The sequence below is a fragment of the Bos grunniens genome, chromosome X (genome assembly GCF_055505025.1).
Source record: "Bos grunniens cultivar Pamir isolate PY7600 chromosome X, Bosgru_T2T1.0, whole genome shotgun sequence".
NCBI classification, from domain to species: domain Eukaryota; kingdom Metazoa; phylum Chordata; class Mammalia; order Artiodactyla; family Bovidae; genus Bos; species Bos grunniens.
The window spans coordinates 44,036,289-44,061,940 of NC_141194.1; the positions used below are offsets into that span (position 1 = coordinate 44,036,289).

At 41.5% G+C, this 25,652-nt stretch overlaps 1 long non-coding RNA gene across 1 annotated transcript in view; it reads right to left on the reverse strand.

The window, feature by feature from the left end:
- Positions 1 to 16,263: 16,263 nt before the first annotated feature.
- Positions 16,264 to 25,652, reverse strand: part of LOC147340234 (uncharacterized) — a 73,940-nt gene continuing 64,551 nt past the window's right edge. Inside the window, exons 2-3 of the long non-coding RNA XR_015158220.1 lie at positions 22,935 to 23,001; positions 16,264 to 16,347 (exon numbers count right to left, since the gene is read on the reverse strand). This is a non-coding gene — a long non-coding RNA (uncharacterized LOC147340234). The remainder of the gene's footprint in view (positions 16,348 to 22,934; positions 23,002 to 25,652) is intronic.

Below are 25,652 nucleotides of genomic sequence, written 5' to 3' on the forward strand. Positions count from 1 at the left end.
ACACACTTAAACTGAGATAAACTCAAAGAGATCCACACCTGGACACATTGCTATCAGACAGTTGAAAGACAAATACAAAAAAAGCATCTTGAGAACAGCAAAAAAATAAGTAACCTATATATATGAGGGATTCTCAGTAAGAAACTCTGGAAGGTGATCCCTTGGGATGGTACAGAGTCCACCAAACTGGGTTCTCACTGGGTTTGAGTAAAACTAGTCTCAGAGGTGGAAGTGTTGATAACTGGATTCCTCATCCAAAGCCCAGTAACACCAGTCTCTACTCAATTGCCTCCACATGATGGGAAACTTATTGCTTACAAAACAGTCCATTTTGGTTATAGATCATTTTAACTACTACCTTTTTTCCCTAATAAAAGCTGTCTTTAAACCAATAGGAAGAGTAGCATGGAAACAAATACATTGCCATCTATAAAATAGATAGCTAGTGGAAATTTGTTGTGTGATACAGAGAGCTCAGTCCAGTGCTCTGTGACAACTTGGAATGAGGGGTGGAAGGAGATAGGAGATTGGAAGGAGTTTCAAGAGAGAGGGGATATATGTATACCTGTGGCTGATTCATGTTAATATATGGCAGAAGCCAGCACAATATTGTAAAGCAATTATCTCCCCAATAAAAATTTTTTGAAAAAACTAAACCAAATAGAAGAGCCCATGTATCTCTCACTTGAACGTATTTTCCTTTAGTGCAAAAAGTGTTGGAAAATTAGAAAATAAAGGTCCTTACAAGAACCAGAGATTATTCCTTGTGCAATCTTCCATTTTCTCTTAGTTTTCTTCATTTACTAGATGGTCTTTGTAGAAGAGACTCCTTTTTGAGAAAAAATACGAATGAGCTACTATACCTGATTTATGACAGAGTGTATAAATCAGTATAGGTCAGCTGCTGTAACAAACAATCTCAACAGACCAAATAAAAAAGGAAACCTGGAAGCCAGAAAGCTGTTGTTGTTTAGTCACTAAGTCATGTCTGACTCTTTTGTGACCCTATGGACTGTAGCCCACCAGGCTCCTCTGTCCAAGGGATTTTCCAGGCAAGAATACTGGAGTAGGTTGCTATTTCCTCTTCCAAGGGATCTGCCCAACCCAGGGATTGAACCTGCATCTCCTGCTTGGCAGGATGACTCTTTATCACTGAGCCACCAGGAAAGCCCCCAGAAAGCTGTAGGATAGCATATTTAAAGTAGTCAAAAGGAAAAAGAATGAGGCTTTTCCAGGGAGCTGCCAGCCAGGTCAAATAGTGATAGTTCTCTGGGAATGTATCTTTTGATAGGACTCCAAACCTGTTCTGTCCCTTCTAGTTGCTGATCAGATCAGATCAGATCAGTCGCTCAGTCGTGTCCAACTCTTTGCGACCCCATGAATCGCAGCATGCCAAGCCTCCCTGTCCATCACCAACTCCCGGAGTTCACTGAGACTCACGTCCATCGAGTCAGTGATGCCATCCAGCCATCTCATCCTCTGTCGTCCCCTTCTCCTCCTGCCCCCAATCCTTCCCAGCATCAGAGTGTGAGTCTATGTGCTTAGTCGTGTCCAACTCTTTCCAATCCCGTGGACTGTAGCTCACCAGGCTCCTCTGTACATAAAGATTCTCCAGGCAAGAATACTGGAGTGAGTTGCCATGCCCTCCTCCAGGGATCTTCCCAACCCAGGGACCGAACCCAGCTCTCCCACATTGCAGGCAGTTTCTTTACTGACTGAGTCACCAAGGAAGCCTCAAAATACTGGAATGGGTAGACTATCCCTTCTCCAGGGGATCTTCCCAACCCAAGAATTGAACTGGGATCTCCTGCATTGCAGGCGTGTTCTTTATCAGCTGAGCTACCAGGGAAGCCCAGTGTTTTTCATAGCTACTGTGATTTTGAAGCTTTGGTTTTCAAAGACAGCTGCAAAGCTAGCGAGATGGAGATGGGTATAAGTCAAGTTAAAATACCATAAAGCTCACTGTTCTTACTGAGATTCAGACGTTTTTGGAAATAGATAGTCCTAAAATTGTTGCAAGCTGTGGGTTAATTTCCAAAATTCTGAAATAATTTATTTTGATATTTTTTTTTGCCAGTATTCCATTTACTTTTATGGAGGAGCAGATTTTCAAAGGTCTTTACACTTTAGAAGCATTCTAGAGGTGCTTATTTAGGTGCAGATTTTAGGAGAAAGACCATGAGGTCAGTTTTGGGCTAAATGAATCAAATTTGCCATGAGGGGATACCCATGAGGAGATGTTCAATAGACAGTTAAATATATGCATCATTTAACAGATGCAATTGTTAATATTTCTTTTTGAACTTCAGTTGAAGAGGGTAAGTTATCATATTTCTCAGTTCATTGCATATTAACATCATTAGTTCATGTAAAGCCCCTCTCTTGTATGTATATTTGCATGTATACATGCATACATGTATATATGTGGTGGTAGTGGCTACAGATGATGGGGCTGCAAAGAGTCGGACATGGCTGAGTGACTAAGCACAGCAGAGCACAGTGGTTTTGTCACTAACTCATGTCCAACCCTTTTGACCCCATGGACTGTAGCCCACCAGGTTCCTCTGTCCTTGGGATTTCCCAGGCAAGAATACTGGAGTGGGTTGCCCTTTCCTTCCCCAGAGGATCTTCCCAACTCATCAATCAAACCTGGGTCTCCTGCATTACAGTCAGATTCTTTATCAACTGAGCAACTGGGGAAGCCCTGGTGAGAAGGGATAGGCTACCCACTCCACTATTCTTGGCTCAGATGGTAAAGAACCTGCCAACTTTTAAACTATACCAGGTGATCCCAATGTGCAGCCAGTCTTGAGAACCAGTGACATGTATCATTCTGTTCCTTTCTTTTTAAATCCAGCAGTATATTTTAAAGATATGTTCAAGTCTCTACATATGCATCTAGTTCAGAAATCAGCAAACATTTTCAACAAAGTGTCAGATATTCAATACTTTCAGCTTTGCAGGTCATATGGTCACTGCTGTAACCCAGCTCTGCTGTTGTAATGTGAAAACAGCCATTGATGATAGTAAATAAATGGACATGGCCATATTCCAATAAAATTTTAGCTACAAAAAAAAAAAAAACAAAACACCAGGAGATGGACCACATTTGGCACATGGGCCATATTTTGCTAACCCCTGATATAGTCTTTTGCTTTTAACTACTGGGCATCTCCATAGAATATTTACTATGTGTTTCCTATCTTTTCTTCTAGCTAGAGACTAGTTTGCATATACCTGTCCATTACTGCAAGTAATATTGCAAAGAATATGTATATATCTATCTATGCATTTCCTTATGTCCCCATATAACAACATACATGGGAATTGCTAGACCATCTGGCATAAGTACAGTTACTTTGTTCATATACTTCTAGGTTTTTCCAAAATAACTGTATCAATCTACACTCCCATTTGGGCATAGGATTCCTACATCTGTACATCCACACCTACACTTGGCATTAAGTGTCGAAATTTTACCAGTTTAATAGTTAATTTTGCATTTCTCATTTTTATTTGCATGATTATCTCATTAATGTCTATCTCTCATAAAACACTATGCATGCTCCATGAGGGCAGAGACCTTATCTATTTTTGTTCACTATTCTATTTCCAGCACCTAGAATAAACCTCACATATTGTAGGTGTTCCATCGATATTTGTGAAACAAATAGATGGGTATTTGAGCACTTCTGTGATAGTTTTACAGAAATTCTCATTTCCTTATTGAAAAGTTTGAGTTGGTGACCTGAGGTGAGTAAAGGGAACCTGTTTAGAGTAGCTAGATTCTTGACCTCAAGAGGACTTACACTCTGGAAGAGAGGACAAAAGAGTAATTTATCCCACTTAGTCACAAAATATTTTGAACACTTATCAAACTATGTGGCAGACATTATGCACAATGGTGATCAATGCAGATAAAGTTCTGCCCACAGGGAGCCCACAGTGTGATGGGAGATGTCAGCAGGTTGACAATTATTTAATTGTCATATGCTACTGAGGAAGTATCAGATAGTTTGGAGGCTCTTAGTAAGTGTCTTCTAACCTAATCTAATGCTACTGAGGGAGGATAAATATGGTAATTATATAAGATGACTCCTTATAAATGCCCACAGAGTTTCCCTGGCAATGGGATGTTGAAGGAATTCAGGGATTCATAGGAGAGAACAGTAATATTCTAGTAGCAGTATACAAACAAGCTTGGATATGTCTTCAAGCTGTTCTGCAAATAGTGGAGTGATTTAAAGGAATTTAAGATAATTATGCTTAAATCTCTCTTTCCCCACTTATTCTAGTTTAGACTGCTAGAGAGGAATTGCTGGACTCATTCCGTTTTGTTTTATTAGTTGTAAAATAAACAGATATCCGGGATCTCAGAAATGCAATGGGTGCCTTACTTCTTCAGCCAAAAGCTGATATAAATAATCTTCAGTAAACCATAACTGATTTCATGCAATTTTGAAGGTTTTAACTGCTTTAAGAGAAATTCTGGATTCCTGGGGAAAGTAGAGTTGAAATTTAATGGCTTGCATTTGCTTAATGAGCACTGCTTCTTCCCCACACCCTGAAGAGATTTAAAAGCTCCGTAAAAATCCACAATTTCCAAGCAATTACTTCAGCTATGCTTGTTTATTCTTCCTTCCCTTTCAACATCATTTATTTTCATGTCTCCCTCTCCATTATCTCCTTTTCCTTCCTTTAATAAGCTTAGCAAGTAAGGACTAGTAGATCTTTATTTTTTGCTTTATTTTACATTTGGAAGAAACCTGGGGGCATCTGGTCCATGCTTCACATTTAGAGACAAAACTGTGGTCCAGAATGTTGGCCAACCTGTCCGTATTATGAGTTCATTCTCAGTGGGGGAGGTAGGCAGGAGTCAGGACAAATGTTAAAGAACAGTTCTAGATGAGGAAGATTCAGGAAAGCAAAGACTGGCACAGGAGATTAAAAGCAACAACCAAAAACACACAGATACCAGTATTCCATGAACTCGGTTTTCTCTTGCTTATGTTTGGTGACTGCCCTAGAATAGATCTTGCACTCTACTACATTCAGAACACTGTGATGGGTGTGGCTGAGCCCAGAAAACACTGAAGTCTTTACTGGTGTTAGGGTTATTCTCTGTTAACAGCCTCCTTTTCCCTGCCCCCATTCTATTCTCTACACTTCTCTGCCCTGCTTTGTGATCTGAGAAGAGACTCCCCATGGACTAAATCACTGGACTCTTTTATCCCTAAGCTCCAGTTGGGTTGAGTCAATGGAAGGCACAGGCATGAGATAGGAGGACAGAAGGAGAACACACAGAGGTATTCCTCCCACACCCTCCCTTCTCCGACGGTGGCTGAGTTCTTTCATGACCACAGCTCCCACTCAGTGGCCCCTCCCTCCTCCATGTGCCAACTCCCTCAGGGTGCTCTTTCTTTCCCGTATTCTCCTCAACCATACAGATGGTAAGGGATTACTGCTGTGCTAATCTCTGGGTACCTCAACACCTTTTATTTGTTCTCATAGCCCAGTATGTGGTTACTTCATTAAAGTATCTTCATTTGAACCTTGTGAGTTAGATTTGATTTCTTGTTGGGATTCTGATTGATATGATGATTCCTCTAGGTCTGTCTTGTAGTCCTTTTGTAAATAGTATTAGGTGTAGAATAGTATTGTGGAAATTTAGAGGAAGGATAACAAAGCCTCTGATCTCATAGCTTTATTGCAAAAATGAGAAACACACAAACACACACAGGGACATAAGTCCCAAAATCCAATAAGCAAGAGCAATATCAACTCAGTATGTATAGAGACAGGTGCAAGATACACATAAGTAGGGAAGTGGGGGAGATAAACCTGTATCTCTGAACCTCTGTTCCTACTAGAGTGTGCCTCACCAATGCCAATTCGTGCTGTGAACTCTCTCGTCTGGCAAGATGATCATAATGTGATGTTACCCCAGGGGAACCTACATTTGAGCTTGCCAGTCAGTGGGGAAAGGTCTTGTTGCTTTGTGTTTTATTTGATGAAGCTAATGCTTCCTTTTGGGAAAATCATTCAGTTCTAAGGTATTTTATGTTTCCTGTTTCTTTAAAGTCTGTCATTTCCTAAACAGTGTATATCTGTTTCCCTTTTTAATAGCCCAGAGGAAGTAAAAGCACATTCCACTTAGGAGAAGGAAAAATAGCAGTTTTAACCCTGTAAATATTTTGATGTTGTTTTCTTAAGCAAGGTAGTGAATTTCGTGCATGATGTGCAAATGCCTGTCTCTCTACAGAGTGCCTACTCATGGGCCCATGAGCTATGGGGTGAACATCTTTGTAGACTGAGACTACTTTCTCATCTAGGCTGTATACTGTGGGATGCATACCTTCAGCAACTTGAAGTCTGATGCATTTTCAGTCTTGTTTTACCCAATGTGCTAAACTGAAGCACAAAGGGCCTTTCATAAATCTACGCCCACTGGAGATTTTTTGGGTTAAAGAAAACTCTTTTCTGTAACTATGTTCTGGATAGACTCAGAAAAGCCCGTTTTAATGGTACCCAGGGACATCTTGTTAGTAATATTTCAAGAAAGCTGGCAGGACAAAGGTAGAGGCATCAGAATTTTACCTCTTTTTAATTCTCTAAGTAAGATAAATGAGAAGAAACTTTGGGAGACCTGAAAGGTAGGACCTCTTGTTACTCTTGTTAAATTTAATTTAAATACATTTAATCTAACTGTACTTGAGAATTCATTCATTTAACAGAAATATATTAAGTACTTACTATGTGCTCACTAAGTAAAGTATAAACTACATTTAAAATAAAAAAGGAATGATTTTGGTTCTCAAGAAGTTTATAGCCTGATGGCTTATCTGTTTACTACCATTTAAAGGCAGCCCTGGAAGACAAATTAACTTTTCAGACTTATTTCTTAAGTTGTTCTACTTGTTTTACCACAAGTCATAAGTGGAATTGTATGCTTCGGTTTTATCTTCTTTAATCATTGCAACTACTCCGTGAGATCAATGAGGTTCGTATAATATCCCTCATTTTATAGGTAAAGTGAAAGAAAGAAACTCCGTGAGATCAATGAGGTTCGTATAATATCCCTCATTTTATAGGTAAAGTGAAAGAAAGAAAGTGAAGTCGCTCAGTCGTGTCCGACTCTTTGCGAATCCATGGGCTGTAGCCTACCAGGCTCCTCTGTCCATGGGATTTTCCAGGCAATAGTCCTGGAGTGGATTGCCATTTCCTTCTCCAGGGGATCTTTGCAAGATTTTCCAGGCAATAGTCCTGGAGTGGATTGCCATTTCCTTCTCCAGGGGATCTTTGCAACCCGGGGATCGAACCGGGGTCTCCCACATTGTAGACAGACGCTTTACCGTCTGAGCCACCAGGGGAAGTCATTTTATAGGTAGGGAAACTGAAACACTATATAAGTTAAGGGTTTACCCTGCAATCATACCTCTGGAGGAAGTAAGGCCCCAGACCTCACTCTGAGAAAGGCCTTTGCTTCCTCCACTTTACTACCCTCTGCCCCTGGCCTCTACTACGATTTTTTTTTTTTTTTTGCCTGTCTGATATTCCAGAAGATTTTAAGCTCCCGAAGGCTAAGTGTCATACACTTTTTTGAACTACTCAAAACATGGAACATAATGCTGAAGATATTGCTAATCCATATGGATTGGGTATATTGACTTAGCAAGATTTAAGTTAAAATTTGAAATGTGCTTAAAAGGTAAGATGTGCTGACAAGGTAATTCAAACTCACCTCTTCAGGACCTACATATTTATAAAAGGGTTGGCATTGACTTCTTTCTTTCCAAATGACAGTCTTCTGGATGAGTTTAATCTACTGTGGGTTAGGGTAATTCTGAGGGGATGAGACCATTACCTGGGAGACTTAATGGCTGAAGCTCTTACTCACACACTTCACTGGAAGTAAATGCATGAGTAATTTTCGCGTGGCTTAACCAGGGCCTGGATTTCACTTGGGAGATTATGATTTTAATTTAACATATCCTGCTGTACAGTGTGTGAAATATGCAGCCAGCAGTGATTGCTGTGAGATGAAAGCCCAGTTGTGTTTATTTTAAGAGACTTGCGGTTCTTTGCCAAAGCCAACATTCCTAGGGAATGAATAGCCTGAGTGAATCATTCAAAGTAGGTGAGAGGTCAGAAGCCTGAAGAAAAAATATCGAAAGCTGAAAGGTTTTCCTCAGTCAAATGATAAGTATTTGAAAGGGCGTTTATAAAGCGAAGATATTACAGAAACAGGTATTTCTTTTTTAAGATTACTCTTGTGCAGGTAGATCCCAAAGACCTTTTCCTTGGCTCCAACTAATTAGTCCTGATGTTGTTCACTTTTCCTGGAAATCAGAGCAGAGAAATACTCTGGTTCCAGTCTCTGGCTCTGGACAATGGCCTCATTGGGGAACAGAACAGTAGTCATGTTCTTGAAGTCAATGTAGACACATTCTCTGTTAGGAACAGGGTGTTGTACTGCTCACATGGCATGACTTTGGTGAGTTTCTAACAAATCTTCATAATCATCTCTAGATTCGTTATGTATCAAGCATTATAAAATGTCAACAAGCATGACATGAAAGGTTGAGGATATGAAACTTATTTATTGAACGACTACTGTGTAGCAGTCCATCCTAAAGGAAATCAGTTCTGGGTGTTCATTGGAAGGACTCATGTTGAAGCTGAAACTCCACCTGATGCAGAGAGCTGACTCATTTGAAAACACCCTGATGCTGGGAAGGATTGAGGGCAGGAGGAGAAGGGGACGACAGAGGATGAGATGGTTGGATGGCATCACCGACTCAATGGACGTGAGTTTGAGTAAACTCCAGGAGTTGGTGCTGGACAGGGAGGCCTGGCATGCTGCAGTCCATGGGGTCACAAAGAGTTGGACACGACTGAGTGACTGAACTGAACTGAACTGTGCAGCAGGTAAACTATTTAATCCTCACTCATCCAATCATACGGATTTCAAATTCCCATTTAATGGATGAGGAAAATGAAGTTTATAGAAGTGAAGTCACTCAGGTAGTGTTCAAGACAAGATTCAAAGTTGAGTAGGATGGAAAGAACCATTGGATTCTATTACCATCAGATATAGTAGCTGGAATAAAAAGCATACCCAGTTCATTCTCTGACAGTATGGAACGTAATGGCTATCTTTATATGAAAGGCAAACAACAAACAAACCAATTCATGCTACTCACTCTAGTATCAATAAGGAAGATACCCTCTGTAAGCCCAACCTTAGGAGAAACCAGAGGAGAACAAATCAGAAAAGTTACCAAAGCTGAACCTAATCCCTGTTCTGAGGAAACAAACAGGGGTCTGCATGTGAATAGAGACAGAAACTTGGACACCAGCAATAGGACAGGGATTGCAGAAATCTGTTCCAGTTATCCTTTGAGCTATCCCTTGAGATAAAGGGATGACATCTCCAGAGGCCTCAGTTTTCCATGCAGGGCATCTGGAAGGGAAACCCAACAGGTCATATCAGATTTTCCCTGAATTGTTTCATTTAGTAATTAGCCATCATCTTATGAAGCAAGAAGGGACTGGTTGAGATAGGATGGGAAAAAGTAGAATGGATCAGAGCACCTCCCTGAGACTGGGTCTAATAGAAAGTTCTGACACAGAACCACAACAGTTCAGTGAAAGCAGTTCCAACATGGAAGGCAGTTCCTGGGCAGCAAGAAGTTTCCCCTTGAACTGTGGGTTATAAAGCTCAAGGAGGGAGTCCTGAGAGGGGAGATGGAAGTTCCATTCACTAGAGCTCATCTGAAGGGGCAGCAGTGATGATGAGCAGCTGGAGAAGCATGTTTTATTTCTGTTTCTTTGACCAAGTGGGATTTCAGTTCCACGATCAGGGACTGAACTCGGCCCCGGCATCACTGCCAAGTCTTAACCACTGGACCAACAGGGAATTCCCATCATTCCATAAATGTTTAATTAACACTGGGCTAGGTTAGTTGTCAATTTCTACAAAATTAAAAGATGCCTGTTCCTTGAAAGAAAGCTGTGACACACCTAGACAGTGTATTAAAAAGCAGAGGCATCACTTTGCTAACCAAAGTCCATATTGTTGAAGCTTTGGTTTTTCCAGTAGTTGTGTATGAATGTGAGAGTTGGACCATAAAGAAAGCTGAGCGCCAAAGAACTGATTCTTTCAAACTGGTGCTAGAGAAGACTCTTGAGAGTCCCTTGGACAGCAAGGAGATCAAATCAGTTAATCCTAAAGGAAATCAACCTTGAATATTCATTGGAAGGACTGTTGCTGAAGCTGAAGCTCCAGTACTTTGCTCATCTGATGCAAAGAACTGACTCATTGGAAAAGACCCTGATGCTGGGAAATATTGAAGGCAAGAGAAGGGGACAACAGAGGATGAGATGGTTGCATAGCATCACCAACTCAATGGACATGAGTTTGAGCAAACTCTGAGGGATGGTGAAGACAGGGAAGCCTGGCATGCTGCAGTCCATGGGGTCTCAAAGAATCGGACACAACTTAGCAACTGAACAACAACTTTTCTTTGGGATAAAAAAAAAAATGGTGAATGCTTTAAATAACAAAACCTACACAAGAGTAAAAAGCATTTTTTTTTTTTTTTTGGCTGCACAGCTTGCAGGATCTTAGTTCCCTGACCAGGGATTGATCAAACCCAGCCCTGGCATCACTGCCAAGTCCTAACCACTGGACCACCAAGGAACTACCTGGAGAAGCATCTTTTGAAGGGCTCCCATCTATGCTTTCAGTTGAGTTTTAGGGATGACAGGGTGTGTGTATGGGTGGGGGCTAAAGTTTTCTTGTAAAGACTATTTTGTCTGAGTCTTTACTTTCCCTTCCATTACCTCCAAAGTGGGTATGTTGTTGTTGTTGTTCAGTTGCTAAGTTGTGTCCGACTCTTTGTGACCCCATGGACTGCAGCACACCAGGTTTCCCTGTCCTTCACCATCTCCTGGAGTTTGCTCAAACTCACGTCCATTGAGTCGATGATGCCATCCAATCATCTCGTCCTCTGTCATCCCCTTCTCCTCTTGCTTTCAATCTTTCCCAGCATCAGGGTCTTTTACAGTGAGTTGGCTCTTCAGATCAGGTGGCCAAAGTATTGGGATTTCAGCTTCAGCATCAGTCCTTCCAGTGAATATTCAGGGTGGATTTCCTTCAAGATTGACTGGCTTGATCTCCATGCTGTCCAAGTGACTCTCAAAAGTCTTCTCCAGCACCACAATTCAAAAGCATCAATTCTTCAACATTCAGCTTTCTTTATGGTCCAAGTGGGTATGTTGGGGAACTTATACTGGAAGAGGCTTTTGAGACTGCACTTTGTAGGAATATTCTTGGCAAGTTCTGACATAGACATGGCCTCAACTGATGATTCTCCAAGGAATCTGGGTGTTTCATCTGTTCCAGGTGACTTAACAGAGACCACTGTATGAAGGAGCAATGCATATGCATGTGTGGGAAGGGGGCTGGGAAACATTTAGGAGTGGTTTTCCTCTGGCCCCTCCTTGTCTTCCCTGTTTTCTTGTGTCCCTGCTAATTGCTCAGTTGTCCCTGTCTGGTGGTAGCATCCTTTGTGGTTTAGTTTTCTTTCACCCTTTCCTAAGCCCTAACTGATTGAAGACACTACCACAGTCATTTTCAACACACCCACTCTGCTACCTTTCCTGTCTGCCCTGGGCTTAGTCCCAAGGGGACTGATAAATGGGGCTTGTTACAGCTCCCAATTCAGAAGAGGGGACAGCCAGCCCCTGAGACAAAAGTTGAGCTGACAGTGGCTGATTTTGTACAGTTTGGAGAACAGGAGAGAGCAGGGCAGCTGTCTATGGTACATGGCCTGAAAGGAACAAATGAGAAGAGGCCACTGCCCAGTCTGTGAGGAGAAGAAAGGTGAGCATGGTGAAGCTGATTTTCTAGCCAACCCATGACCTACAGGGCTGCCTGTAATCAGCTTCCATGTCCACTCCTTCTTCTCAGAGAACATAGAAAGTGATGTATAGATATGAGCTGACCACACATGTCACTCTCAATTTGAGCATTTCTTTATTTAACAAACACACATAGCATTGACTACATTCCAGTCCCTATCTTGAGGGCTTTGCAAATATTAACTTAATACATTATAACCATAAGGAATAGGTACGAAGATTATCTTATTATTTTACAGATTAGGAAATAGAAACACAGGTTACTTAGCTTGCCCAAGGTCACACCCTTAGTAAGTTCAGTAAGTAAGATACACACTCCCACATACACCCTAGATTTGTGGGCCTTGCTATGCTAAGCTCTTTGCTAGCATGTTACTAAGGAAATGAATGAAATGCCTGTTATATAATACCAAGTAAGAACTGTTTTTATTGTTGTTATTAGCTAGTGGTTTACACCTATAATACTTGCAAATTTGTAAAGAAACAGTTCCTGCTCTGAAAGTGTCAGTTCAAATCCTGGTTCTGCTACTTGTTAGCTGTGAGGTATTGGCCACATTCCTTAATCTCTCTATGCCTCCAATTCTTAATATTTAACGTGGGGATTATAATAGTCTTTAGCTCATTGGTTTGTTGTGATTAGTAAATAGGGTGATGTTTGTACAGCACTTAACAAAATGCCAGGCACAATGTAAGTGTTCAGTAAATATTGTTGTTCACATTGCTACCTGTTGCCATTGAATTAAATTGCTTTTAATCCTTTGGAGTTTCTTTTCATTTTCCCAATTAGTCACTTAATTTCAAGGAGTTCCTGGTACTGCTGCATTGAATTTATTTATGAAAATGTTAGTATGTTTCAAGCCTCCATGTGAGTTATTCCATTTAATTTGAGGTTGATGAGACAGGTATAATCTCCATGTTAAGAGTATGGAAAATGAGGCCAGAGAGAAGGACTAGGTCAAATCTACATACATTCAACCAGTCCTGATGGGTTTTTTTTACATCTTTGTAGTCTTCTTTGAACGCTGTCTACACTTGCACAAAAGCACACACACACATACACCCACTCCCTTTGCCTTGGGCTCCCTGATCCTGTGTCACCTAACCCAAATTCTTAAATCCCTTGCTATCTACATTAGCAAAGACTCATTTTCTCCACATGATTCTTTTTTATGTATTTGTTTGTATTTTTGTCTATGCCGGGTCTTTGTTGCTGCACGGGGGCTTTCTCTAGTTGCAGCGAGTAGGGACTACTCTTCAGTGGGGTACATGGGCTTCTCACTGCAGAGGCTTCTCTTGTTGCAGAGCACGGGCGCTAGAGTGTGGGCTTCAGTGGTTGCAGCAGAAGGGTTCAATAGTTGTGGCTTAGTTGCTCCATGGCATGTGGGGTCTTCCTGGAACAGGGATCAAACCTGTGTCTCCTGCATTAGCAGGCGGATTCATAACCACTGGACCACCAAGGAATTCCTCCACTTGATTCTTAAGTCTATGAACAAGTAAGCTTCTGCAGACTGCTTCTTCCTTTCCTGTTTACTCCTATATTTCCTTAAACTTTTCACTTGCATATGGGCTTCCCAGGTGGCATAGTGGTAAAGAATCCGTCTCCCAATGCAGGAGACTCAGACAGGCAGGTTCAGTCCCTGGGTCTGGAAGATCGTCTGGAGGAGGAAATGGCAACCCACTTCAGTATTCCTAAAATTCCATGGACAGAGGAGCCTGGTGGGCTACAGTCCAGGGGGTCTCAAAGAATCAGACATGACTGAGCCACTGAACACACATGCACACGACAGCTATATAGTTATTATCTGGAGAGGAGGCACTATAAGGATTCCACCATATAACAAGTCTAATGTAATTGCCCTCTGCCCTCTGCCCTCTGTCTAGCTCTTGATCTCTCATGCTGTCCCTTTCTCCACTTTCTGACCAGGACCTTACCCCAAATACAAATCTCCTTCTACCCCTAGCCTCAAGTAACTATTGTTTCTTTAGATCTGGCTTCGTGTTTGCTGACCTGCTAAACAAATTCTTGTAGGGCTCTGAGGTGACAATGATTTGGGGTTTGTTTGTTGCCTCCTTCATATTAATCAGAACTTCTTAGAAGCAAAACCCTAACCTGAAAGATTGAAGCTTATGATGAGATTTCAGGCATTGGTAGGCAGACCATTTTGTATGTTTGTTAGAATAGCAAGGAGAGATAAGAAAGCCTTCCTCAGTGATCAGTGCAAAGAAATAGAGGAAAACAATAGAATGGGAAAGACTAGAGATCTCTTCAAGAAAATTAGAGATCCAAGGGAACATTTCATGCAAAGACGGGCTCAATAAAGGACAGAAATGGTATGGACCTAACAGAAGCAGAAGATATTAAGAAGAGATGGCAAGAATACACAGAAGAACTGTACAAAAAAGATCTTCATGACCCAGACATCCTGGAATGTGAAGTCAAGTGGGCCTTAGAAAGCATCACTACGAACAAAGCTAGTGGAGGTGATGGAATTCCAGTTGAGCTATTTCAAATCCTGAAAGATGATGCTGCGAAAGTGCTGCACTCAATATGCCAGCAAATTTGGAAAACTCAGCAGTGGACACAGGACTGGAAAAGGTCAGTTTTCATTCCAATCCCTAAGAAAGGAAATGCCAAAGAATGCTCAAACTACCATACAATTGCACTCATCTCACACGCCAGTAAAGTAATGCTCAAAATTCTCCAAGCCAGGCTTCAACAATACGTGAACTGTGAACTTCCAGATGGTCAAGCTGGTTTTAGAAAAGGCAGAGGAACCAGAGATCAAATTGCCAACATCCTCTGGATCATGGAAAAAGCAAGAGAGTTCCAGAAAAACATCTATTTCTGCTTTATTGACTATGCCAAAGCCTTTGACTGTGTGGATCACAAGAAACTGTGGAAAATTCTGAATGAGATGGGAATATCAGACCACCTGACCTGCCTCTTGATAAACCTGTATGCAGGTCAGGAAGCAACACTTAGAACTGGACATGGAACAACAGACTGGTTCCAAATAGGAAAAGGAGTATGTCAAGGCTGTATATTGTCACCCTGTTTATTTAACTTATATGCAGAGTACATCATGAGAAACTCTGGGCTGGAGGAAGCACAAGCTGGAATCAAGATTGCTGGGAGAAATATCAATAACCTCAGATATACAGATGACACCACCCTTATGGCAGAAAGTGAAGAAGAACTAAAGAGCTTCTTGATGAAAATGAAAGAGGAGAGTGAAAAAGTTGCCTTAAAGCTCAACATTCAGACAACAAATAAGATCATGGCATCTAGTCCCATCACTTCATGGCAAATAGATGGGGAAACAGTGGAAACAGTGGCAGACTATTTTTTGGGGGCTCCAGAATCACTGCAGATGGTTGACTGCAGCCATGAAATAAAAAGATGCTTACTTCTTGGAAGAAAAGTCATGACCAACCTAGAGAGCATATTCAAAAGCAGAGACATTACTTTGCCAACAAAGGTCCATCTAGTCAAGGGTATGGTTTTTCCAGTGGTCATGTATGGATGTGAGAGTTGGACTATAAAGAAAGCTGAGCACGGAAGAATTGATATTTTTAAACTGTGGTGTTGGAGAAGACTCTTGAGAGTCCCTTGGACAGCAACAAGGTCTAACCAGTCCATCCTAAAGGAGATCAGTCCTGAATGTTCATTGGAAGGACTGATGTTGAAGCTGAAACTCCAATACTTTGGCCACCTGATGCGAAGAGCTGACTTATTTGAAAAGACCCTGATGCTGGGAAAGATTGAAGGCAGGAGGAAAAGGGGACAACAGAGGATGAGATGGTTGGATGGCATCACTGACTCAATGGACGTGAGTTTGAGTGGACTCCGGGAGTTGATGATGAAAGGGGAGGGGCCTTGCGTTCTGCAGTCCAAGGGGCTGCAAAGAGTTGGACACGACTGAACGACTGAACTGAACTTGTTTGTTTAGTCACAAAGTCGTGTCGATTCTTTGTGACCCCACAGACTATAGCTTGCCATGCTCCTCTGTCCATGGGATTTCCCAGGCAAGAATACTGGACTGGGTTGCCATTTCCTTCTCCAGTGCAGATCATGATAGCTCTAAAATTCCACTATCCAGAATGCTCATTCTTTTGGCCCTCCCCACATAAGACCAACCCAGAATTCTTATGTAAAGACATAAGCTCTTTTGATGAAAATCCTGGAGAAGCAGTGAAGTGTGGTGGTTCAGATTAAGGCTCAGGAGGACAGAAATGCATCACACTTTCATTTATGTTTTCCAACCCATCCTGTCCTGGTATGTGTGAACACACACACACACACACACACACACACACACACACACAGTGTTGTCTTACCTTTCTGCTTCATCAGACTTGACCCAGCAGTTAGCAAAGGGGACTTCTTAACACAGTGGGAGGAAAATCTCCTGGTGAAGCTCCCTGGCAATGAAAAACATTTGATTATAGCCACACAACCCCATGACTCATTTGCCACTGAAGGGACATCTGATAAGACATAATTGTGCTTTAAAGTTTCTTCTAACCCTAAGATTCTGTGAATTTTACTGCCTCCCACCTTCCTTCAGCAACTGGCCCTCCTGGGTGATGTGGCAATGGAATGTGGGATGTAGATGCTACCAGCTATCACTCCTTCCCTTCAGTACTTTCTGTGAGGAAGTCCAGGACGAAGAGCCACCTCAGCAGTGTGTGTGTCCATGCCTGCTAAGTTGCTTCAGTCATGTCTGACTCTTTGTGACCCTGTGGACTGTAGCCCACCAGGCTCTTCTGTCCATGGGATTCTCCAAACAAGAATACTGAAGTGGGTTGCCATGTCCTCCTCCAAGGGATCTTCTCGATCCAGGGATTGAAACTGTGTCCTGAGTCTGTTACGTCTCCTGCACTGGCAGGCAGGTGCTTTACCACTAGTGCCACCTGGGAAGCCCCTTGGAGTAGCAAGGAGTATTCTTTGTATATGCAAACCTTGATTTGAAAAGATATCTCCATGATATGATGGTTGTCATTTTTCTGGGTGACAGGTGGAAAGGTACACCCAGGACTCAGTAGTGACCTTTCTGTTTGATGGAATCGATGAACATCATGCATTCTCCTGGAACAGTAACTTAATATTTGTTTCATTAAGACTGGGAGAGGTGGCACATGGTGGGGGAGGGAGGAATATCAACCATAAACAGCAGGGAGTGATCTGTCCAAAAGTCAGGGAAGAGAAATATCTACATACATACAGTGGACAGGAAGACTGCCCCAGAAGACATCAGAAACATTCAATTATACATCAGACCCTTGTCAGAAGACTTTTGGGTCTTTGCTTTCTGCACCATGCAACAAAACCTTTCCTGTACCCATGTATGTGCATGCTAAATTACTTCGGTCGTGTCTGACTCTGCGACCCTATGGACTGTAGCCTACCAGGCTCCTCTGTCCATGGGATTCTCCAGGCAAGAATACTGGAGTGGGTTGCCATGCCCTCCTCCAGGGGATCTTCCTAACCCAGGAATCAAACCTGCATCTCTTACATCTCCTGCATTAGCAGGCAGGTTCTGTTGCATGGGAAGCCCATGCATGGGACACAGGGCAATAGAACCTGTGTCCACAAACAGGATATAAAGCCAGATACAGGGCTCCAAAGGAGAAACAATGAGAAATAGTAACAGAAAGAACTAACTTGGCAGACTACAGAGATGAGAATTTTAGGTCTAGCCTACTTCTAACCTGCTGTTTAACCTTGGGCTAGTCTCAATCTTTTCTTTCTTCATCTGAAGAATTATAATGTGATTTCTATTTTGTAAAGATCCTGTGAGAGCTAGATGAGTGTCAGATGAGTCCTACGGAAGCAGAGCCTGAGATGAGGATACCGTGCTTGTGATTTATTAACAAGTAAACCCAGCGAGACCAGTAAGGCAGTGGGGAAGCAAGAGAAGGATGGAAGAAAACTAAGCAAGGCAGAGCCCAGTCTTGGCTCGGCTGCGGGGAGCTCTGGAAAGTAAATTATACCCAAGAGTTGATGCAACTTGAAGGGAGTTGGGCTTTCCTGTTCCAGCCAGTCTTTTGTCAAGGGCCTTGGGTTAGAGGACGGCAGCAAAGTAAACTCCTAGGCATTTCCTGTTCTCTGTGTCTGAAGGGTGGCTTCAAGTTTAGTAAGGGCAGTTAGAAACCAAAGGACAGTGAGGCTGGGAGAGGCATTCGTAGGAAAAGTAGAAGGAATAAGAGGACTCCTGGGCAAAAAAAATGACAGTATCTGCTAAAATGGGAAAATAGCTCATTGGCCAGGGATTCATCAGGGATTACCCAAAGAATAAGGATCTGCTCTCAACCAAGAATGGAATACCAGCTCATCTGATGTTCAGTTATGTGCAAGTGATCTAATACTGAAAGCCAGGACCAGCAAAGGAACATTTAGCGGATGTTGTGTCAGGGAAACACCATTCCTCTCCTCCATTAGACACTCTGTACTCAGTCCTTACACAGGACAGAGAACAGAAATAGATTATATTCGGTTAGGCCCTATTAGAATCACTTTCACTGTGTTAATGCTTGTAAATCCCACCAACCAAAGACCTCCAGGAACAAACTAGTCGTTGCTGAGCTCGTTGGAGCAAAAAAGAACATGTACCAGAAGAACTGCGGGATGTCTTGGAAAGGTGGGGGGCAGGGACCTCTGAACAAATTTGGGTTTACTCCAAGTGATTTCCAAGAGAAATCAGGGAAGAAAGGGTCATTCTAGATTGAGCATTTTCAACAGCAGGGACGATTCACCGTTTTGGCATCTCAATGGATTTCATACAAGACAAAAAGAACTCTAGAAATGATCCCTGAAAATATAGTTCTCATATAGGATAAACGAGGCTGGAATTGTCACTTGGCAAAGAACAGCAATCACTCGTGTTAGTCAGAGAAGAAGGATGTTTAGTCACTTTTTGTGATTACCCAGTGTTTTTATCTTATCTTGTTCCAAATACAATCATGGGGTGACCTCGTCCCAGCTCTGTTTATAGGAGTTGAGACCTGGCTGCCAGCAGGTCCGTTTCTCACTTTCTCTGCTTGTCAGCAGGATGTATTTCATTTTCTCAATGGCACACCCTTTTTTTTTTCCTCACAAAATTTAAAAGAAACAAGCCTACTATGTCTGCTCCTGCAGCAGCAGTACAAATTGTAAGGAGCATACCAGCCCTTGTACCACCTGGGATATGCCACAAAATCCCCACGGGAATTTCATTCAGAATTGAATGCCAAGAAAAATGATTCTGCTTGAGATGTGATAGTCTTTCTTCATCATGATAGTAAGCTCTAGGCGATCATTCATCATACTTTTTTTTTTTGTATTTGGATTTTAGTCCTATTTTTTTTTAATTTTATTTTATTTTTAAACTTTAAAATATTGTATTAGTTTTGCCAAATATCAAAATGAATCCGCCACAGGTATACATGTGTTCCCCATCCTGAACCCTCCTCCCTCCTCCCTCCCCATACCATCCCTCTAGCTTTTTGGTCGCTCAGAGCCAAATTTGAAACTCCTGTAGACATTGACCTTTAGGTCTAGCACATTTGCATTCACTTTTCTCCCGAATCTGCACTTTCTATTTTCATTTTTACTAGTTTTTCCCCTGATATCGTTAGTTTCTTCAGATAAAGGTGGAGAAGAAATGAAGTCCCACTTTGAGCCATGTTGCACAGCTTGAGGCTAACACAAAATTAGATCTTGCATCAGTTCCCGGTTATCTTATGGGTGTAAGCTGTCTCTTACAATTTAAGAGGAGAGCACCTATCTTTTCCTTTTTCAATTTCCTTCCTCCCCATAACACAGTATGCAGAAATGGTAGATAGATGCTACCTGGAAACTCTTTGTCTTTGATGGGATTCTTGCAGTCAGACAGTAGAGGTCACCATGGAGCTGTGTATGATGGAGCTTACAGACTTGGAAACAGCCCAGTGGGTCTGAAATGATAGGAGACTTAATCGTTCGATTCAGATATGTATTCTTTGTGCTCTGGTCCTTCAACAGACAGAATTTTGCCATGGTTGCCTTCAGTGTCACTTTGGTAATATAATTGTTTAGAGGAGAGAAGGTGGCTTTTATATATTGTTTACCAAAAAGAATTCCATTTTAAGCACTAAGGAACTCTGAAAAAAAAATGGTTACAAAATGTGTTTACTTAAATATTGTGAAATGAGGATGGAAATTCGCAGTTCAGAGTATTTGTCATCTGCTCATGACTAGCAGATGGCTGCCTCCTCCTCCTCCTCCTTTGCAAGCCGAGTGACTCACATCTTACAGGGTGTGCAAATTGAAATTTCGAAACTCTCCACAGAGTAGAGGTGGCAGTGCCATAACTCGACGCAGGAGAAGTGTGCCAGCCAGATGACTTTGCCAGCCAGCATGCTGCCAAAGACTTAACAAAATGTCTCTCTCATTGGAAAGAAAAGTGTTTGCCTGTCTCTCCGCACATGTTCAATGCACCATTTCTGAAAGGATATAAGGTATGCTTCAGGCTGTGGGTGAGCCTGTCTGTTGTGCAAGGGAGTGCGTAGTCTACCATCCCAGAGTGAGGTAGTAATTGCTCCTACCAAGGTGAATCATACAAGATGGACTCACCTGTTTTGGCTTGTCAGCTCTAGGATGGTGGCAAGTCTGCCTCCAGCCATCAACAGAACAAAGTCTGAGCGATTATCACATGCTCCAATAAATGGAAGGTTAAATACAGTTTAGAAAGATACAAGTCATCTAAGTTCAAAGATTTTTTTTTTCCTCTTTTGTTTAATTAAGAGGAACTCTGGGTCTGCTATGCTTAACCAAAAAATGAGGGCTGTATTTTAGGTAATTATATTTGTTTTAAAAAAAATGGAGTCCTGCCAACTAGATGAACTAACAGCAAAACTGACTTTTAGTTACAGATCCCACTTCCCTTCATGCAGTAGCTAGTTACCAAAGAGCCCCCTACCCAGCCCCGCTGCAATGAACTGCAGATGTCAATACTCTGGTATTCACATCTTTGTGTAGCCCCTTCCTTTCGAAGTCAGAGAGAGCCTTGTAGCTCCCACTGTGTCTCCTAGAATATCGGCTCTAGGAGAAGACAACTGTCACATAAGAAGTCTGACTACCCTGAGATTGCTTTACTTTGAGGAAGCTCAAGCTGTCACTTGAAGAACCTGTGTAGAGAGAGGAAAATGCCTGGTAAGCCCCTAGCTATTTCAGGCTTCTCAGCTGATAAGCCAGACATGTGACTAAAGAAGCCATGCTGGACATCCAGTTGAGGGGAGCCTTCAGATGACTGACTGCAACTGACTGCAACCACCTGGGAGAGCCCAACATCACCTAAATAAGCTCAGTCAACCTACAGGGCCATGAGAGATAATAATACATTTTTTAAAGCTACTGTTTTGCTGTTGTTTGTTAAGCAGCAATAGATATTACCCAAACACTTTATATTGAAAGAGTTAAATATGAAATTCTTGCAATTGCACTGACCTGGCTCTCTTTTTTTTCTCACCCAAGATAGTGTTTATGAGGAAGCCTCATAATCTCTATTTTTTTAAAATTTTCTTTTACTATGTTTTGTTAGTTTCAGGTGTACAGCAATGTGATTCAGTTACATAGGTTGTTGCAAGCACTTTTGATAAGATCTGATCCTCCAATATTTTCTAAGGGAACTTAGACACTAGTAATGTGATGAACATACAAGTGAAGACAGAAACAGAATGCCCTTAAGAGCTATATTACTTGGGGACATATTCTATTGAACATTCAGTACAACAGTAGAATTGTCATTCATGGGGCTCTCATTCTTTGTTCATTATTGAGTACCAAGGAAAGTTATGACCAACCTGCTGCTGCTGCTGCTGCTAAGTCGCTTCAGTCGTGTCCGACTCTGTGCGACCCCAGAGACAGCAGCCCACCAGGCTCCCCCATCCCTGGGATTCTCCAGGCAAGAACACTGGAGTGGGTTGCCATTTCCTTCTCCAATGCATGAAAATGAAAAGTGAAAGCAAAGTCGCTCAGTCATGTCCTACTCTTTGCGAACCCATGGATTGCAGCCCACCAGACTCCTTCATCCATAGAATTTTCCAGGCAAGAGTACTGGAGTGGGGTGCCATCGCCTTCTCCGATGACCAACCTAGATATCATTTTAAAAAGCAGAGACATTACTTTGCCAACAAAGGTCCATCTAGTCCAGGCTATGGTTTTTCCAGTAGTCATGTATGGATGTGAGAGTTGGACTGTGAAGAAAGCTGAGCACCGAAGAATTCATGCTTTTGAACTGTGGTGTTGGAGAAGACTCTTTAGAGTCCCTTGGACTGCAAGGAGATCCAACCAGTCCATTCTAAAGGAGATCAGCCCTGGGATTTCATTGGAAGGAATGATGCTAAAGCTGAAACTCCAGTACTTTGGCCACCTCATGTGAAGAGTTGACTCTGATGCTGGGAGGGAGAAGGGGACGGCAGAGGATGAGATGGCTGGATGGCATCACCAACTCGATGGATGTGAGTCTGAGTGAACTCCAGGAGTTGGTGATGGACAGGGAGGCCTGGCATGCTGCGATTCATGGGGTCACAAAGAGTCGGACACGACTGAGCGACTGAACTGAACTGAGACACCTAAAATGTGTAAATAACTGGAGATGGATGAAAATGTCATGACAAGTTATTTAGAATAATGAAGAGATGATGTTATCAAAGGAGATTAAAGGCTCTAAATTAGGAGAGCTTAACTGAACAATGGTTAAGGAATGGCAACATACAAGAATGTCAGTGCCAAAGAGAAAAGCCTATCTTAGTCATTTGTAGCTCTGGGTTAGAGCCAGTGAGGGAGGAGAAGAAAGAGGGACAGGGAGCAATGGAGTCGAGAGAGAGAAACAGGCTCAGGATTTAAAGTAGGACTTTTAGGTGAAAGTCTTTTAGGTTAAAGTCTTTCCAGTCAACCACAACCAATGAAATTTAAGCAGAAAAATTTTAGTATAGCAGAAAAAAAAGTACCAGCATGCCTGTCCGGAGGTATTTGTTCAGCTACTTACAGTATAAACTTGGCGAGTCTCTTGTCCTCTCTGGGTCTCAGGAAGGCATGTTGTAACTTATAAAAGACTGTACAAAGGCAAAGTATTATATCAATTATAATAAAATGAGAAGTAGTACTTTATCATGCAATCTAAGTTCCTTTTCAACTATAAAAAACGTATGGTTCTATACTGTAGAAACAGAAAACAGTTGTAGAATTTAAAAACTAGATAATTAGGCTTATAGACTGGAGATATGGATAAAAAGCTTTGGTTGAGATTTCGTGTAGTATTTAAAGGAAAGCCAGTATGTGGCAGATGCTAATAAAAATATTTGTGGGTTGACTGAATGAGCTATTCCTTGGACACCAAGGACAAAAATGGCTGAAAAAGCAGACACACCAAATATAAGTCTGTCTTTATCTCTTATTTTATGAATTTTTCTCACTTGGTTCTATTGCTTGGCAACACTGATATCAAAATTTCTAAGGAATATTTAGTATTGCTTCTCTATTCTCAAGATAAATAGGGAAGCAGGTATTTTTCCCAACTAATGTTAACTCAGTAATTTATAATTATTTTTATTTTTACATTTTTATTAAGGAAAATCACAAGCACATAGAGTAAATAGACTAGCCATCACCCAGATTCAGCAATTATCAACATTCTACAATTCTAGTTTTATTTATACCTCCATCATTTCTTACTCCCACTGGATTATATGTGGTTATTTGGGGCTTCCCACATGGCACTAGTGGTAAAAGAACCCTCCTGCCAATGCAGGAGACCCAAGAGACCTGGCTTCGATCCCTGGGTCCGGAAGATCCCCTGGAGGAGGAAATGGCAACCCACTCCAGTGTTCTTGCCTGGAAAATTCCATGGATAGGAGCCTGGTAGGCTACAGTCCATGGGGTCACAAAGAGTCAGACATTACTGAGCACACAGTCCCATCCATTTTTAAAATAGATTTCCCTCCATCTAATAAAACAAAATTTAGCATTCCATTTATCTTAGCCTAGTGTGCTCATTTATGGGTGTTTTAATTTCCCATATTTTTAGTATATTGGTGAGTTGCAAAGAACTTCCCTAGGGTGCCATTTCTTCTGACTCTGGATTAAGTAAAATTGCACCCATTTTAGAAAAGCTTTCTGTGGATAAGTCCCCTTGTATTGTAAAGAGGATTTTCAGAGCTGTCCTATTTAAAAAGGGATCCATATCACTCAGATGTCTTGGTTACACCATTAAAACTCACTATAGCTGGTTAAGCAGAAAACGTATCTAACAACTTTGAGAAGTCTCTTTAGACCCTCTGAGAGATTAGAGACCCAGGCTTGAAGATATATGGGCAACACTCAAATGTCACTTCAGAATGGGAATCCAGAAAGGGATCCACCATTGCTGCCACTGGGCACAGACCTCACAGATTTCCCCACTGATCATGGACAATGAATGTTGAACTGCTGTTATTATTGTTCCTGAAAGCCATTGCCTCTGCCATCATCTTCAGAGAGTGGTCTCGACCCTGCCCACTTCCTCATATGTGTCTCTTTTAAACTGAAATCTCATTAAGTACACTTCATTGGTTTGAGTGTATTCATTGGCTGAGGTGTTTATACCCTAGTTTCCAGAAAGGCTGAAAGAGTGACTTTTGGAATTCTAGGTCGGGAAAACCAGATGCATGAGGTGGGCTGATCCCCAAATTTAGGTATTCAAAAGATCTGACTGGCCACAAATTATGACATGTGTTTATTAAAGGAACTTTAAATTGAATGGTCTTTGAAGGAATTCCTAGACTATGAAAGGGATAATACAGTTGATGGACCTACATGTTAGAAACAATTTGTTCATTTCTTCTTGGGAAGGGGGAAATCATTATTCTTTTAACTTAAAAAAGAAAAGCCATATGCGCTGTTTTCTCTAGCTTTAATATCTTCTATCTTCTGGATTCTCTCCAAAATCTTCAAACCTCTTTCATTTTAGAGGTCCCCAGTGTTCTGACTTGGAGAATCCCAGGGACAGGGGAGCATGGTGGTCTGTCATCTCTGGGGTCGCACAGAGTCAGACACGACTGAAGCAACTTAGCAGCAGCAGCAGTATTTCCTTCTGTTCTAAGCTTCCCCTACTCTACCACCTTAGAATTTTTCTAAAATACTTCTTATTCTAAGCCATTCTCTGACACTATATTTTCTTTGCTCTGCAATTTTCTCTCATTTAAAAAAAGTTTTCTACAGCATATATGCTTCCCTTTATAAGGAAGAATGTGTCTCAAGAGCTATAAAAAGACAATGTTAACTGATATACACTAACTCACTCCCCAGGAATTTCACAATTACAGGCATGTTGGGATACTTTTTCTAAGTGAATGTAGTAAGCCATCTATTTTCTACTGAAAAAAAAAGAAAGTAAAAAAGACAAATTAAGGAGGTAAGATATTTGCTCTTATAGACTTAGAAGATACTGTAAAACATCTATAATTCGTATCAAACATCTTTTGTTTGACCTACATCTTCCATTACCTCCCTTTCTGTTACTTGCTGGAAGATCATACTCACTCTTTCAAATGGAATTTGGATAATAATTTTCCTTTCAAAAGACAAAAGAGCTTTACATTAGGTAAAGAAATACTGAAATGTGTTTATTATACATTATCCAAAATAAATATACCAAAGGTCACTTTTGAAAATGATTTTATGTGTAAAATAACTTATGCTAGCCTTCCCTGAGGGATATAAACTATAA